Source organism: Hyperolius riggenbachi, chromosome 4 (assembly GCF_040937935.1).
Source record: "Hyperolius riggenbachi isolate aHypRig1 chromosome 4, aHypRig1.pri, whole genome shotgun sequence".
Classification (NCBI taxonomy): Eukaryota; Metazoa; Chordata; class Amphibia; order Anura; family Hyperoliidae; genus Hyperolius; species Hyperolius riggenbachi.
The window spans coordinates 58719049-58735408 of NC_090649.1; the positions used below are offsets into that span (position 1 = coordinate 58719049).

The 16360-nt window shown below is 46.0% G+C and overlaps 1 protein-coding gene across 1 annotated transcript in view; it reads right to left on the reverse strand.

The window, feature by feature from the left end:
- CHRNA2 (cholinergic receptor nicotinic alpha 2 subunit) overlaps positions 1–15175 on the reverse strand; it is a 142713-nt gene extending 127538 nt beyond the window's left edge. The window contains exon 1 of the mRNA XM_068279025.1: positions 14739–15175. The gene's annotated coding sequence lies outside the window, so the exon portion shown is untranslated. The remainder of the gene's footprint in view (positions 1–14738) is intronic.
- Between the last annotated feature and the right edge of the window lie 1185 nt (positions 15176–16360).

Here is a 16360-nt window from a genome sequence, read left to right on the forward strand (position 1 = left end):
CAGGACTGCTCACACTCCCAATGTCTTCTAAAAATATCCATGTCTGTATTAACTCTTTCACTGCTGGATACATGACTGCTGCCATCCCAAGTGCTGCTACATTATCCACCTCTGGAGTAACCCCTCCACTGCTGGACACAGGACTTCTCCCATTCTGAGAGTTGCTACAATGTTATCCGCCACAGACCCTGAACAGGCATGCAGCAGACCAGATCCTCTGACTGAAGGATGACTGGATAAGCTGCCTGCTTGGTTCTGAAGTCATTCCTGGAAAAACAAGTACATCTTTGCTGACTCAGGAGTGGAAAGCATCCATATCAGAGCCAGAAGCTGCCAGTCAATTATCTGGCAGCTGGTTAATTAACCCTCAGGTACAGACTTTGATAGAAAAATTAGATTCCCTGCCTGGGTCAGAGTGAAGTGTTGGTGGTGATGGAAAGAATTTTCAATTCATCGCAACACTGCATAGAAGACAGCACAGCGATGATAGTGTATTGGAAGAGAGACAGCAGATAGGGATCAGTCTGCAGGCAGACAGGCAGAGAGACAGACACAGGGGGACAGATAGGAGAGACACTGAGACCAGAGAGACAGCAGGCACAGGGATAGGAAGACAGATAGGGGAGATGGGGGGGGGGGGGGGCAGTCAGAGAGGCAACAGATAAATGGATAAGGAGGCATATAAGAGAGACATGGATGGATAGTAGAGAGATGAACAGGAATATACTGGTAGAGATGTAGATGAGGGAGATGTAGAGAGTCAAGCAGCAGATACAGGGAGTAGGCGGGGAGAGGGAGAGAGATTTGGTACAGTAGATACAGAGGGCAGGGAGAGATAACTGATACAGGGATGAGGAGATGGGGGGGCAAAGTGCAAAGAGACAGATAGCAGATAAAGGTATAGGAGCAAAGAGTCAGACAACAGAGAAAACAGAGAAAACAGGGAAAGGGAGGGAAGGGGTGGGAGAGAGAGCAGAGACACAGACAGCAGACCAGGACCTGAACTCAGAACTTCCATCTCTGCTCTAAAAGATACACAACAGCATAATAAACTTTAAAGAAAAACATTTTTTGTTACAGCTAATACAAAGCCTAAAAATAGATCTGCATGGTTTCTACTTCCTGCTTTTATGGAAGCAGATATATTGTTAACATCCTGTGCTTTCAAATGAGCATATTTGTCTTATCTGCTGTGGCAGTCAGGTGACGCAGGGAGAGATCAAATTCCAACTTGTGATTAGACACAGATGAGGGGTAGTTAGACAGGCTAAACCAGGGGTCAGGAACCTTTTTGTCTGAGAGAGCCATAAACACAACATATTTTAAAAAGTAAATCCGTGAGAGCCATACAACATGTTTCAAAATGTTTCAATAATCAAGCCATGGTGATGTGTATACAGTTGATCCTCCGGGCAGCGGAAGTGTCAGACACGTCTTCAGCTTCTCTTGGGTTTCAGCAACATCAGCAATTTCCCCGAGAGCCAAACCGGAGAAATACCGACTAACAGCTTGTACAATTAGCCAGCTGACTTGGGGGTTGATTCACTTTGTAGGACGAGATCCCCGCACTTTGATTGGCCCAATAGGCTGCCTGTCACTTGAATCAACCCCTACTGATTTGTATGTGAGCCAGATGTAGCCATCAAAAGAGCCACATCTGTCTCCCGAGCCATAGGTTCCCTACCCCTGGGCTAAACTCTCTAAATACATACCGGGTGCATTTCTCTGTTTTCTTCCTGTCCTGTGCAAGAGTTCCGGTCCACTTTAATTGTATGTGTGGTAAGGAAGAAAGATCCGTCAGTTTACAGATTGTAATTAAGGGATGACAGGTATAATTTGGCATTGCACAACTCACGTCTTGGAACAATTAAGCACAGTGACAGTTCTGCTAGCCGGCATGTTCTATTCCTGTGTGCTTACAGAGGAGAGAATTCCTGTCTGGAAGAAACTTTAGCAACAGAAAATGATGACAGGGGGAAGAAAGAGGCAGATGTGTGCAAGACCGATCCTGCTAACACAGCCCCCCAAAGCAAACGCAGGAGTCCACCTCCAAGTAACACAGCCAAGGTTCTGATTAGAATTAAAGGACAACTGAAGTGAGAAGACTATGGAGGCTGCCATATTTATTTCGTTTTAAACAATGCCACTTGCCCGGCAGCCCTGCTGATCTATTTGGCTGCAGTAGTGACTGAATAACACCAGAAACAAGCATGCAGCTAATCTTGTAGGATCTGACAATATTGTCAGAAACACCTGATCTGCTGCATGCTTGTTCAGGGTCTATGGCTAAAAGTATTAGAGGCAGATGTTCAGCAGGACAGCCAGGCAACTGGTATTGTTTAAAAGGAAATAAATATTGCAGCCTCCATATCCCTCTCATTTCAGTTGTCCTTTAAAAAAATACCACTTTGAAACAGTCATTATTTTTATTAGTAGGAATCAAATAACAGACAACCACCTGTGGGCTAGGAATTGAAGTGGAACTAAAGTTCTCTAATTAATACAGCACAATAGATAAACACAGGGCAGGATTTTTGGAAAGGCCCCAAAGGCCCTCGTCTTGCATGGTTGTAACTTAAGGGGGCACTTGGACATAGATTTGGATAAAAAAAGCTACATATGAAAGAGGAGGCTTAAAATGGGGAGCAAGAGATTAAAATGGAAAGTAGTGATGCTCAAGGGAGCTGTTCATTAAAGAAAAGGACTACTGTACATTGACGGTACACGTGGAATGATAGAGGTGCTACTATACAAGAAAGGGGAGCCAAAACATACTTGGCCTAGTTGCACAAAAAGTATAAATCTGGCCTTGGATAGCAATCCCTATAGTTAAAAAGGAGCTGTCAGCCGAACTATCTAAAACAAAAAAACCACATATATAAGTAGATAAATACTTGCTCTACTTACATAACATGTATGTATTGCATTGTCCACGTTTTGATTTTAGTGATTTTTCTACAGTAAAAAAGAGAAAATCCTTCTTAGCATTTCTAATTTTAAGTGTGGCTATTTTGGAGCCAATCCTGATGTCATTTCCTGCCCTACTCTCCTCTGCCTAAATGCCCGCCCTCCACTCTAGAAAGTGCATTGTCTTAGCATGAGAAATACTGACCAATCGTGGAGGAACAGAGGTGTGGGAGGGACAAAACAGGAGGGAAAGAGGCTTCAGCCAAACAGGATGCATTAGTTAAGTCTGAGGGGAAAGTAGAGAAGCAAAAAAGGAGAACCCAGCATGCCCTGCAACTTCCTTTTTGTGTACCACATTTTGTGTGTACCAAATAAGAGTTAGATAAACTGGGGAATGATCATTTATCAACAAGGAAAGTAATTTTAACTTTTGGATTGCCTGATTAGCATCCTTATTACTTGTTTACCAGATACAAATAAAGAATTGATTTTTGATCTTATGCCCGACATTTTAAGGTTCACAGACAAGCTAGATTAAAGAGAATCTGTATTGTTAAAATCGCACAAAAGTAAACATACCAGTGTGTTAGGGGACATCTCCTATTACCCTCTGTCACAATTTCGCCGCTCCTCACCGCATTAAAAGTGGTTAAAAACAGTTTTAAAAAGTTTGTTTATAAACAAACAAAATGGCCACCAAAAGAGGAAGTAGGTTGATGTACAGTATGTCCACACATAGAAAATACATTCATACACAATCAGGCTGTATACAGCCTTCCTTTTGAATCTCAAGAGATCATTTGTGTGTTTATTTCCCCCTGCAGCTATCTTCCACTGAAGTGTCAGGCTGTTTCTTCCTGCAGAGTGCAGACAGCTGTGCCTGTATGTAATTCCTCAGTATGTGAAAGCCCAGCCAGCTCAGAGGAGGATTTATCCAGCTTGTAAAAGATAAGAGAGAAGCTGCCCTTATCTAAATAATACACAGGCAGTGTGTAGAGAGGGGCCTGGAGGGGGGAGATGCATCACAGAAGCACAACACTGAAGAACTTGGCAGCCTTCCAGACACAGGCTGACAAGTCTGACAAGAGAGAGATAAGTTGATTTATTACAGAGATGGTGATAGTAGAACGTGCTGCAGTAAGCCAGAGCACATTAGAATAGCTTTTGGAACTTGTAGGATGATAAAAAACAGGATGCAATTTTTGTTACGCAGTCTCTTTAAAGTTGGCTGATGTGGTCATTATCGTGTGTACAGTGACCCCCGAACGCTGCCCAGTCAGCGATCCGCAAAGTGGATCAGGCCAGCCGAGCGACAGCTGATAGCTTTGGCCTCGCTGCTCGCCCTGTCCGGTGCGTATCTCCTCATCCATGCATTCCTGAATCCCCGTCCTCATTCCACTGGTGGCACCTGCCCTATGACATCATAAGCAGGTCTCATGCTATGGTAAAATCCAGAGATAGATTAAGGTGTAATCCTAAACAAGGTAGATTTGAAACCCCCTTGAGGTCACAGAAGGTGGCTGGTGGGCCACTTGACATCCGCTAAGCCCCAAGCACCTGCCTAGGTTGCCTGGTGGATAATCCTGCTCTGGTAAAACCCCATAACTGGTGTGAGATTACCATGGCCAGTCAGAGGGGAGGTTTTGGTTGCGTGCCAGAGGCCATGGTGATCTCTCGCAGGTGATGGGGTTTATATGGGGGTAGTGTTGGGCGAACAGTGTTCGCCACTGTTCGGGTTCTGCAGAACATCACCCTGTTCGGGTGATGTTCGAGTTCGGCCGAACACCTGATGGTGTTCAGAGTTTTAAGTTCGGGTTCGCCCCGAACTACTAACTGGCCGCCGAACAGGGCCGAACAGGGCCCCTGTTCGGCCGAATACTGCCCCCCTATGGGGTCGCAGGCATAAGGGGGAGCATGCCCCGATCGCGGGGGGGGGGGTCGGAAATTCCCCCCACCCCCTCCGCTAGCGCTCCCCCCTCTGCCCGCTTCCCCATACAAAAGTTTCAGGAAGTACCGGTCCGGTGGTGGTGGGTGGCTGGCAGTGGGCGGCACTGTGAAGTGAGTGACTGAGGAGGAGGAGTCCGGAGAGTGACGCGTTGAGGGAGGCCGGGCAGCAGGCGGTTCAGCAGTAGTACCGTACTACTGCTGAACCGCCCGCTGCCCGGCCTCCCTCAACGTGTCACTCTCCGGACTCCTCCTCCTCAGTCACTCACTTCACAGTGCCGCCCACTGCCAGCCACCCACTACCACCGGACCGGTACTTCCTGAAACTTTTGTATGGGGAAGCGGGCAGAGGGAGGAGCGCTAGCGGAGGGGGTGGGGGGAATTTCCGACCCCCCCCCCCCCCCGCGATCGGGGCATGCTCCCCCCTTATGCCTGCGACCCCATAGGGCCCCCAAAAGCGGGATGTTCGGGGAGTTCGGGGTTCGGCCCGAACATGCCGAACATTGCGGCCATGTTCGGCGAACTTTCCCGAACCCGAACATCCAGGTGTTCGCCCAACACTATATGGGGGTAATTATGATAAGAGGTATATATGATGGGGGGGGAGGGGCATCCTCCAAAGTTTGCTTCAGGCAGCAGAGAGTCTAGAACCGGCCCTGATCACATTTAACACACAGACATGCACATTTGAGTGTATCCATGTTACATACAGCTTTGGTTTAGGACTGACACTAACGTCTTCCACACCGTGGCCTTGCTAGTTCCTATAAAGCTAGGCACACCTATGTTCCTTCTCCCTCCTAATCTGTGTCACAGGTTTTATTCAACACATCAGGCTCTGCATCATGTTTGATACACGCCAGTGCCAGAGACCTGAAGGACAGACGTAGAAGGTCTTTAAAGTGAACCTCCGGACTAAAAATCGACTCAGCAGCACTGAAAAGGCTTAACAGTTTCACAGCATCAGAACTTTGTTTCTCTTATACAAGCCTCATTTTTAGCTGCACAGAAGAAAACTGCCCGGGCTTTTTTTTTTAACATTTTGAATTTGACATTTGAAGCCTAACGCATGCAGCTGGGAGGGGCAATCAGGACACAGGACAGTTGGAACTGTGTCTCCTGCTCCTTGTCACCTCCTTTCAACCAAAAAGATGGCTGCCCCCATGACAAAGATGGCTGCCCCCATGAATCACAAACATTTGTCTGTTCTTTTAAAATAGGGTGGGTAAGAGATTATATTACCTATCTATTCTAATTAACATGACTAATGTAACTTGATGACAGTATGTTTGTTTAGGCTGAAGTTCCCCTTTAAAGTATTAATTCTCCATTCAAAGTGCCCCAATGTGATTTTTTTCTTATCTTTTTTCTGTCTTTTTCTGTTGTTTAATTTACTTATTAATTGGGCAGTTTGTCACTTGGTGTCTATTACATGCTGGAATGGATGAAGATGCAATGGGGCCCGAGGTAAGATAGCAGTTATTGCTCACTGCTGATGGCCACCTGGCGCTTTTCAGTAAGATTTGCCGGGGGGCCTAGAGGGCTGGTACAGGCATGGGCAAACTTGGCCCTCCATCTGTTAAGGAACTACAAGTCCCACAATGCATTTGCCTTTATGAGTCATGACTGTGGCTGCAAGACTCCTGCAATGCATTGTGGGACTTGTAGTTCCTTAAAGGGGAACTGAAGTAAGAGGTATACAGAGGCTGCCATATTTATTTCCTTTAAATCAATACCAGTTGCCTGGCAGCCCTGCTGGTCTATTTCTCTGCAGTAGTATCTGAATAACACCAGAAACAAGCATGCAGCTAATCTTGTCAGCTCTGACTTTAAAGTCTGAAACACCTGATCTGCTGCATGCTTGTTCAGGGGCTATGGCTAATAGTATTAGAGGCAGAGGATCAGCAGGGCTGCCAGGCAACTGGTATTGCTTAAAAGGAAATAAACATGGCAGCCTCCATATACCTCTCTCTTCAGTTCCCCTTTAACAGCTGGAGGGCCAAGTTTGCCCATGCCTGGGCTACTATCTCTTTATTTCGCAACCAAAAGAAGCAAAGTCTGGGCACCAATAGAGTTGCAAAAGCCACCACTTTAAGCAAGTGAATTGCGAAACGGCTGTCAGACCATCCGTGATGTGTATTTGTTTGGTGGGATGAAATAAACTGGTGGCTTTTGCAACTCTATTGGTGCCCGGATTTTGCTTCTTTTGGTTGCTGAGTGGATCTCTTTTTCCGGAGGCACAGTGAGTTGACCACCAGCCCCCCACCATAGGCTGCCAGGCGCATCCAGTGCCGATTATTCTTTTCTCAAAGCTGCAAAATCTCTTTATTTCAGCTTACCAAAAGGACCACAAGGGGGTGCCATATCTACAAACTTGCCTAGGACTCCATTACATCCTAATCCATCTGTGGCTAGCATCCACCAGGCCCCCTGGTCTCTCTCCAGGTCCTAGGTAACTACCTAGAATTGCCATGTGGATGATCCAGCTCTGATAACATGCACATCAAAGGTAAGTGCAAACAACTGTATTTAGGGCCTGGTTCATGCTGCATATCGCCTAACGCAATGACAATCAATGAGCGATTTTGTAGCAATCTTAACCACCCAACACGTAACTAATGAGGATGTGCTTATTGAATGGGGCAATAAATACACTGTCCACGCAGAATGCTGCCAGACAGCTCAGGCGAAATGATAATGTCCATGGAATATTTATAGAGGCGATGAAATAAATCTCCAGGGATTTCACACTACAGTGGTTCACTAACGGAAATCAAGGACATTTCCTCGGGGCGCACATTTCCAGGGACAAATCCTCAACCCTCCCTGCAATTTCTGGAAATCAGGAATGGATGTCAACTATGAGGATTATGGGTAGAGGTGGGTACCTAAGAGGGACGTGGTAAGATAATCATACACAGCTCCCAACTGTCTCTCTTTTGGAGGGACAGTCCCTCTTTAGGAGCTCTGTCCCTCTGTCCCTCTTTCCTCCTCATTTGTCCCTCTTCCAGGACTTTGTCCCTCTTTCTAAGTAAATATATATATTTCTCTACTAAAAATGTGTGTGAATTGTCTCAAAAATTTATTCCCATCTTCTAAATTGATATATTTCTTATTTTCAATAATATGAAGGAAAATGAACCAAGATAGAAAGGACCAGTGTGGTTTGAATTTTTGAATTATAAAACAACATATATTTCTTATGAAATCTTTATGGTACGCGTGCCTAGGGGTGGGCCGGGGGCGTGATCAGGGGTGTGACTTAAGTGTCCCTCTTTCTCATCTCAAAAAGTTGGGAGGTATGATCATATGTACATATATATGGCAGCCTCCATAACCTTCTTCCTACAGATTTCTGTACATCCAGGTCAGACACTAGACTTGATGTCTGGATTGGCATTCTCTCTTCTGACACTAAGAAATTTCAGGCAAGTAGCTATTGGCGGAGCTGGATTTATTAATGTTTTTGGCTCCTTGTCTTGGCCCCACCCACCACAGGAATCCTCCTGCTTCATCCTCCCTCCCCTCTCCATAGGACAGTACATTGTAGTTCCTCTGAGTACATGACTCACTGGCTGCAGGCTGACAACATTATAACAAATCTTTATCTCAGTCCATCAATACAGTCTATAAGGTGCTTTCATCGTTTACTGAGACCCAGCCAGTCTGCTCAGACTGGTCCAGACGCTTTCGATATCTGATTGATTTTATCTCAGCCGCTGATTACTTCAGATTAAATATCAGCTGTATGCTAATGATCGGGAAAGGCCAGGTGGAAGCGGCTGCATAGAGTACCATTAGATTTCATGCTGAAATCCAGAGGGAATCTGTGCATTGTGTGGACAGGCAATAGATCCCTCTCTGATCAGATTCAATCAGAGAAGGATCAATCCGATGGTCTAATCTGGTGGCCATGCCAACCTTAAAGGGTAACTGAGGTGACATGTGACATGATTAGCTAGACATGGGTATGTACAGTGCCAAGCACACAGATAACTATACTGTATTCCTTTTTTTCTCTCTCTGCCTGAAAGAGTTAAGGTGCGTACACACGCACTACAGAAGCAAACGACGGACTTTCAGCAGACTGTAGTGCGTATGTACGCACTGTCGGCGGACTGATAAGGCTGTTCCTGAACGATCCGCCGGGTCTGCTGAAAACCTGCCCAGCGGGAGGTGCCGACGGACCCATCGCTGGCTGCTGTAGTGCATGTGTACGCACCTTTAAACATCAGGTATGTAAGTGGCAGTTCCTGTCTGAGTCAGGACTGGGTCAGACTACAGTGTAACCCTCACTGATAAGAAATTACAACTATAAAACACTTTCCTAGCAGAAAATGGCTTCTGAGAGCAGGAAAGAGATAAACAGGGTCAATATTTCATAGATTTTTAGCTCTGGCATACTTCAATGAATGTGTCATTGAGCAAAAACAAGAAAACAGTAAAAACTTAAAAATAGATTTAAATATAAAATAAAGCTGTGGTATATCTTAAAAAGTAATTTTTAGGAGAAGGAGGATAGATACAATTGTTTATTTCATTTGTTTATTTTCACCTCGGGTATCCATTAAAGTGAATCGGAAGCCAAAAAACCCGCAGATACTTACCTAAGAGGCTCTGGGTCCTATAGAAGCCTTCACGTTCCTCTCCTCATCCTCTTGTTCCCCCACAGGCACCTCTGTTCAAATCTCACGCCGTGGGTGGGCTTCAGAAGTCTTCAGGAGCCCGAGTGCTCCCGAAGACAAGTGGCTCCATACTGTGCATCCGAGAGAGCATGTGAGAGAGCGTGTGAGAGCGCGTGCGTGAGAGCGTGCGAGAGAGCATGCGAGAGAGCGTGCGAGAGCGCGTGCGTGAGAGCGTGCGAGAGAGCATGCGTGAGAGCGTGCGAGAGAGCGTGTTCCCGCATGTAGTATGGACTGGCCTGTCTTCAGGAGCCTGAGTGCTCCCAAAGCCCACCCGCAGCAGAAGAGAGCAGTATGTGATTTATCAGTCGGAGACTGGCATAGGGGTAGCCAGAGCAGGAACAATGGGATGAGGAGAGGAATGGGAAAACTCTATAGGACCCAGAGCCTTCCTCCTCCATAGGTAAGTTGTTTTTTTTTGGCTTCAGACTCCCTTTAGGCTAATTTCACACCAGGACGTTGCGTTAGAGGGGGCGTTAAGGTCGCATAACGTCCCCCTAACTCAACGCCTGGTGGTGCTGGATCTGGACGTCAGAGTGAGCCGCGTTGTGCAGCTCACTCTGGCGTCAGTGATGCTGTGATGCGTACTCTTGTGCGCATGCGGCATCACGTGGTCCCGCCGGCCAATCGCCGCACAGAGCGGCTGCTCCAGGAAGTAAACACTGCACGTCATAACGTGCAGTGCATATTAATTAGCCATGTGCCTGGCCGCTCTCCGCTCCTCCACAACATTACTGAGCATGTGCAAGCAGTCTAACGCGGCTCAGCCGCGTCCAAAGTACTGCATGCAGTACGTTGCCTTGTGACGCAGCGTTACAATGTAACGCAACGTCCGCACTGTGAACAGCCCCATTGATTTTTCATTACTGTGCGGTGGGCTGCGTTACAGGCTGCTCTAACGTGCGCCTGTAACGTCCCACTGTGAAACCAGCCTTAAAGAGAAACCGTAACCAAGAATTGAACTTCATCCCAATCAGTAGCTGATACCTCCTTTCCCATGAGAAATCTATTCCTTTTCACAAACGGATCATCAGGGGGCTCTGTATGGCTGATATTGTGGTGAAACCCCTCCTACAGTGTGATGTCAGGAGTTTCCTGTCCGTGAACCTCATTGCATTGTGGGAAATAACAGCTGTTTACAGCTGTTTCCAACTGCCAAAAAAGCAAGCAGCATCTCCATCCACTGACATCACCTGCCAGCAGTAAAAATGTCACCATGTGATAAATGTCAGAATGTAAATCAGGGAGAGGAAAGATTTTACAATGGGCAAACACTGACTAATTCATTTATACATAATTATTGTAAAAATGAAGCACTTTTTTTAATTACATTATTTTCACTGGAGTTCCTCTTTAAGGCAGTAAAACTATTTTACTCCCCAATTGTTTTCCAGTTGACTAGATACAGTTCGTATCTCTGCATTGGGCAAACATTTTATACACAGGTCGATAAATGACCCGATCGAGCAAGTGATTGATCACTCCCCAATCAAAAACTGATCAGGTAAGTAGTGATCCATTCTACTGTTTGTTAACATGATCTCAATTACAATCTGAACTCTAATCGGCGGCAATTGATTTAACCACTAATGTCGTACCATTCGATTTAGCGCAACAAAAAGTAACCCTCAAAATCCTCCCCCAACCCCCTGAACAAACTTGATCACCATTTTGATCAATAAACTGCCCAAAATCGATCGAAAGTTGATAGAATCAGTGTCCAGGGGTGGTAGATTATTAGCAAAAAGAAAAACGTAATGAGAGTACCAATCAATGAAGTACAAAACTAAGAGAGAGTTAAATTACCTTATATACTCGCATATAAGCCTAATTTTTCAGCACTAAAAATGTGCTGATAAGTTACTCCCTCGGCTTATATGCGAGTCAGTGGAGTAAAACGGATGATGGAGCAGTCTTTGTTACTGGCAGAGGAGCGTAAGGATTGTGCACTAGTGATCCTGCTATTGCCAGCTGGCTCCCTGCTGTGTCCGTGCCCCCCATCCCCTGCAACATGGTGTGCAGAGTGTGCTGCTCAACACTACCTGTGTCCCCTGACTTGTGGAGTGTTCCAGCAATGTGTCTGCGGTGCAATGATCGGATATTTTTCCTGTGTGGCTCACCGTGTCTCATATCTATGATGCCATCTAGTGGCATCTTGAGACACAGCTGTATCATCCCGGGGCACATCTGGCTATAGGAAGGAAGGATGATTTGTACAGGGAGCACATCTGGCTACTGTGAAGGGGGCTATACTGGGGAGGGGACTTATATGCGAGTCAATGACTTTTTCCTGGTTTCTGGGGAGAAAGTGGGTATCTCTGCTTATACAGAGGTCGGCTTATATGTGAGTATATAGGGCAATTTGGTAAATGTAAAAAACATAATATATCGCCATTGTGTTTGAAAGTGCTCTTAAAACAGTTTGACCTACCTTCATGGGAATGATCCACTGTAAGGATCTATCAATGATTCCCCCCAACACTTTTTAAAGGTCACCATACACTATTTTCCATCGATTTCCTGCTGATTTGATTACTCTGATAAAATCTGCTAGAAATCGATGCCCCAAGCTGCCGACCTGATCGATTTTCAGCTGAAATAGATCTAATCAATTGATTGCACAGATGGAAGATATCGATAAGCAATGGATCAGGAGTGGCGGCAGATCGATGGCCCATGGGGTAGTGCTGCACCCAACAGTGCATCACTGCGGTTTGATAGATTTTTAATAGATATCATGCTAAGAATGTTCGCCTAGTGTGTGGGCGGAGTCGATCTCTCTCTGATCAGATTTGATCTGAAAGGAATTTATCTGATGGTCGAATCTAGTGTCCATCTGAAAAGGTGCCCACTAATGAAACAATCTTGATTGTACAAACTTTCTATGTAATATGAGGGACTGCCTTAAGTATCCATTCAAAGTATAGTCACACTTCTGCTACATCAATTTGGTAAGATTGTACAATCAAGATTGTAACATTAGTGGACTGCTTAAAGTGAACCAGAGACAAAGCACCCTCATGTATTTTACCATATATATCAGTGGGAACATTTGAGAAAACACCTACCCTGCTCTCTGTTTCATCATTCACTGCCTGCATGTTATCAGCCCTGATAAAATCCCCGATTGAGCATTCAGTCTGGCTTTGCTCAGGAATCATTATAGCTGAGTCATTATAGCAGAGCCAGAAGGAGGAAGGCTTGGGCTTGGAAAGACAACAGAGAAGACAGACTTAGCTATAATGATTCCTGAGTAAAGCCAGACTGAATGCTCAGTCGGGGATGTTATCAGGGCTTGGAACAAGCAGGCTGAGCAGTGAAGGATGAAACAGAGAGCAGGGTAGGTGTTTTCTCTAATGTTCCCACTGATATATATGGTAAAATACATGAGGGTGCTTCATCTCTGGTTCACTTTAAGTCTATGGCCAACTTAAGCGCCTAAGCCATAAAGGTACCATTACATTTTGTGCACCGGGGAATACCCGATAGTGGAATATCAGTACATTTACCGATATTCTACTATTTTACAGTGGTAAATGTTACCAATATTTTACTACAGCTAAACCTAACCCTGCATCGTTACGCCTAACCTTAACCCCCCACCTTTCCCTGCACAATTTCCCTTTCTGATGCCTGAACTTCACCGCTCCATGCAAACCCCATTCCCAACGCCAATCCTTAACCAATCCCAGTGCAAACCTCCTTCCTGACTCCTAACCTTAAAGGGGAACTTCAGCCTAAACAAACATACTGTCATTAAGTTACATTAGTTATGTTAATTAGAATAGATAGGTAATATAATTTTTTACCCACCCGGTTTTAAAAAAAACAGGCAAATGTTTGTGATTCATGAGGGCTGCCATCTTTGTCATGGGGGCAGCCATCTTTTTGGTTGAAAGGAGGTGACAAGGAGCAGGAGACACAGTTCCAACTGTCCTGTGTCCTGATAACCCCTCCCAGCTGCACATGCTAGGCTTCAAATGTCAAATTTAAAATGTAAAAAAAAAAAATTGCACCAAAACAGCAGAACAAGAGCAACAACATCAGAAATCCCATCATGCTTTGCACAGCATCAGGGGAAAAAAGCCCGGGCAGTTTTTTTCTGTGCAGCTAAAAATGAGGCTTGGATAAGAGAAACAAAGTTCTGATGCCGTGAAACTGTTAAAGAAACACCAGGCCTTTTCAGTGCTGCTGAGTGGATTTTTAGTCCGGAGGTTCACTTTAACCTTCCCTTTGCAAACCCCATTCCTGACACCAAACTTTAACCGTCCCCAGCGCAAACCACCTTCCTGGCTCCTAACCTCAACCGCCCCTGGCGCCCCCATAGGCACGCATAGAAATATTGGTTACAGAACAACATGTGGGTAAAAAATTCCTTCTGTAACTGATATTTCTATGGGAGCCTACTGCGGTGCCCAAATTTCCACGCTTCTCCGGTGCCCAAATTTCATTGCTTCGCCTTACAGGATGTCCGAGGTGAAAATAAACTGAAGAGAAAAACGATTGTATCTATCCTCCTCCTAAAAATGACTTTTTTAGATATCCCAGTTTTATTTTATCACTAAATCTATCTTTTAAGTTTTTACTGTTTCATTGTCTCTGCTCACTGACACCTTCATTGAAGTATGTCAGAGCTCAAATCTATGAATGTTAACCCTTTTTATCTCTTTCCTGCTCTCAGAAGCCATTCACCGACAGGAAAATGCTTTATGGCTGCAATTACTTATCAGAGAGGGTTATGCTATAGTCTGACCCTGTCCGATCCATTCCCTACCCGGGCAGAAACTGTCACTTGCATACCTGATGTTTAACTCTTTCAGGCAGAAAAAGAGAAAAAGGAACACAGCCTAGTTATTTGTGTGCTAGGCACTGTACATACCCATGTCTATCTCATCATGTCACATACATGTCACCTCGGATCCCCCATCCCTCTCATCTGCTAGCATAATAGCATCTGGAAAACATTCATTTTTTTTCAGACACCCCATCGCTAGTTGTCAACCAGCTTCTCGTCCTCCTCTTCCCTTGAAACAAGCACGGCTGTTTTATACAGAAGATGACGGGACTGTCTCAGTTCCTATCTCCACAGATCCTGCAGATAATGAGCATCCAACCCCACAACGATATGAGGACCAGGCAGCCTGTGGGGTGCCCAGAGACCCTTCTGCAATCATCCCCCAGTAATGATGAGGAGTAACACCTTACCTTCTGCCTACAGCCACTTTCCCTGCAGTTCTGAGTCTTCTCCCGACTAAAGAATCCAAAAAGAATGAAGGTTTTAAGTCGTAACATCCAAAAGAGGAATCAGATGGATTGAAGGCATGGATTGATCCCAGGTCCCTGCTGGAGAACTTTGTGCAGGAGATGAAGAGACCTGCTGCCGGGAGAGCGAGCTGCTTGGGTGTTTCTGAGCCTCCCAGGCTTATTGGTGGTACTCGCTGAGCCTGGAGGAGGCATCTCCAGACCTGACCATGGATGGTGGAGATGGTGGAGGAGGAGCGAGTCCGGAGCGCTACAACCTGTCACAGGCTACTCTACCAGGCAAACGGGGCGGCGAGATGTGGAGGAAAGTCCTCTGTCCACTGGGTGGTTAACTCATGGATGTCCAAAGGAGGGCAGCAGACAGGATCTGTGAGAGGGGCTGTGCTGGAGGGGGTCTCCATATCCTCAGATCTGACAGGAGGACTGAGGAAGGCATCGCAGACAGGGATGGTGCTGGGGAATCAGGTTACAACAAGCAGCAACCACACCTCTACTTGTTGTGGCTGACTATGATGATAGATAGATAGATAGATAGATAGATAGATAGATAGATAGATAGATAGATAGATAGATAGATAATTGATAGGTTCTCTTCTTTCTACTCCTCTCACCTCCTGAGTCTGCCAGGAGAGAAGCGCAATATAAATGTTCTGTGTCTTGTTTTGTGTCTTGATTATAGCTGGCTTGCCTCCCCGTCTGCATGCATGTCTGTTATTTGATGTTAATAACTTATCTCTACAGTGTGCTACTGTGTGCTAGAGAGGGGCATATGTGGTTGTTGTGGCTCCAGGCTGTGTTCCCACTTGAGTTGAGATTGGACATTTTTTGTCTGTTTTCCACTCATTGCAAAACGTACAGGGAACAGATCCTATTTTAGAAATAAGAGCTGTTGACACTTGTCAGTCCGGATCCATTGGACCTGTTGCAGTAAGCGGACTGCACAATCTTGGAGAGGTGGATGCGTTCACCATATAGCCTATGGGGGTAACACATCTGCCCTGGTCTCCTCCAGCCGGACAACAGCAGACCACCAGAGCTGATACTACATTGTCTCCTCCCACTGGCCATACCTGATCCCGCACAAGTGGGAACTGAGCCTTAGGGCTCTTTCACATTAGGGCAGACTTTGTGCGTTAACGCAAACGGCAGCCGTTTACGTTAACCAAGGTAAGATGAAAGTCCATAGACTTTAATTTTACCTTTCACACTCGACGCTGCGTTTCGATGCGTTGCGGTTCCGACGCACCCGGGCGCAGTTTTTCCTCCAACGCACCCGCGAGCCGGCGTTTTCCGTCGGGTTTAATTACCAGCTACCGCTGCTGATTGCGTCGCACCGCAGATACCCGACGACACGCCGCAGGCAGACAACGCGTGCAGGAGAACGTCTCCTGTTCGCGTTGTCTGATGTGAAAGAGCCCTTAGGCCCGGGTTCACATTAGGACGCATCTGCCCGTACGCTTGCGTTCCGCTCCGTGAGCAGAGCGGTAACGCAAGGTCCCGACATGTCGGGAACATCCGCTCCGATGAGCAGAACGCAGGGAAAGGAACGTAGCAGAACGTAGCAA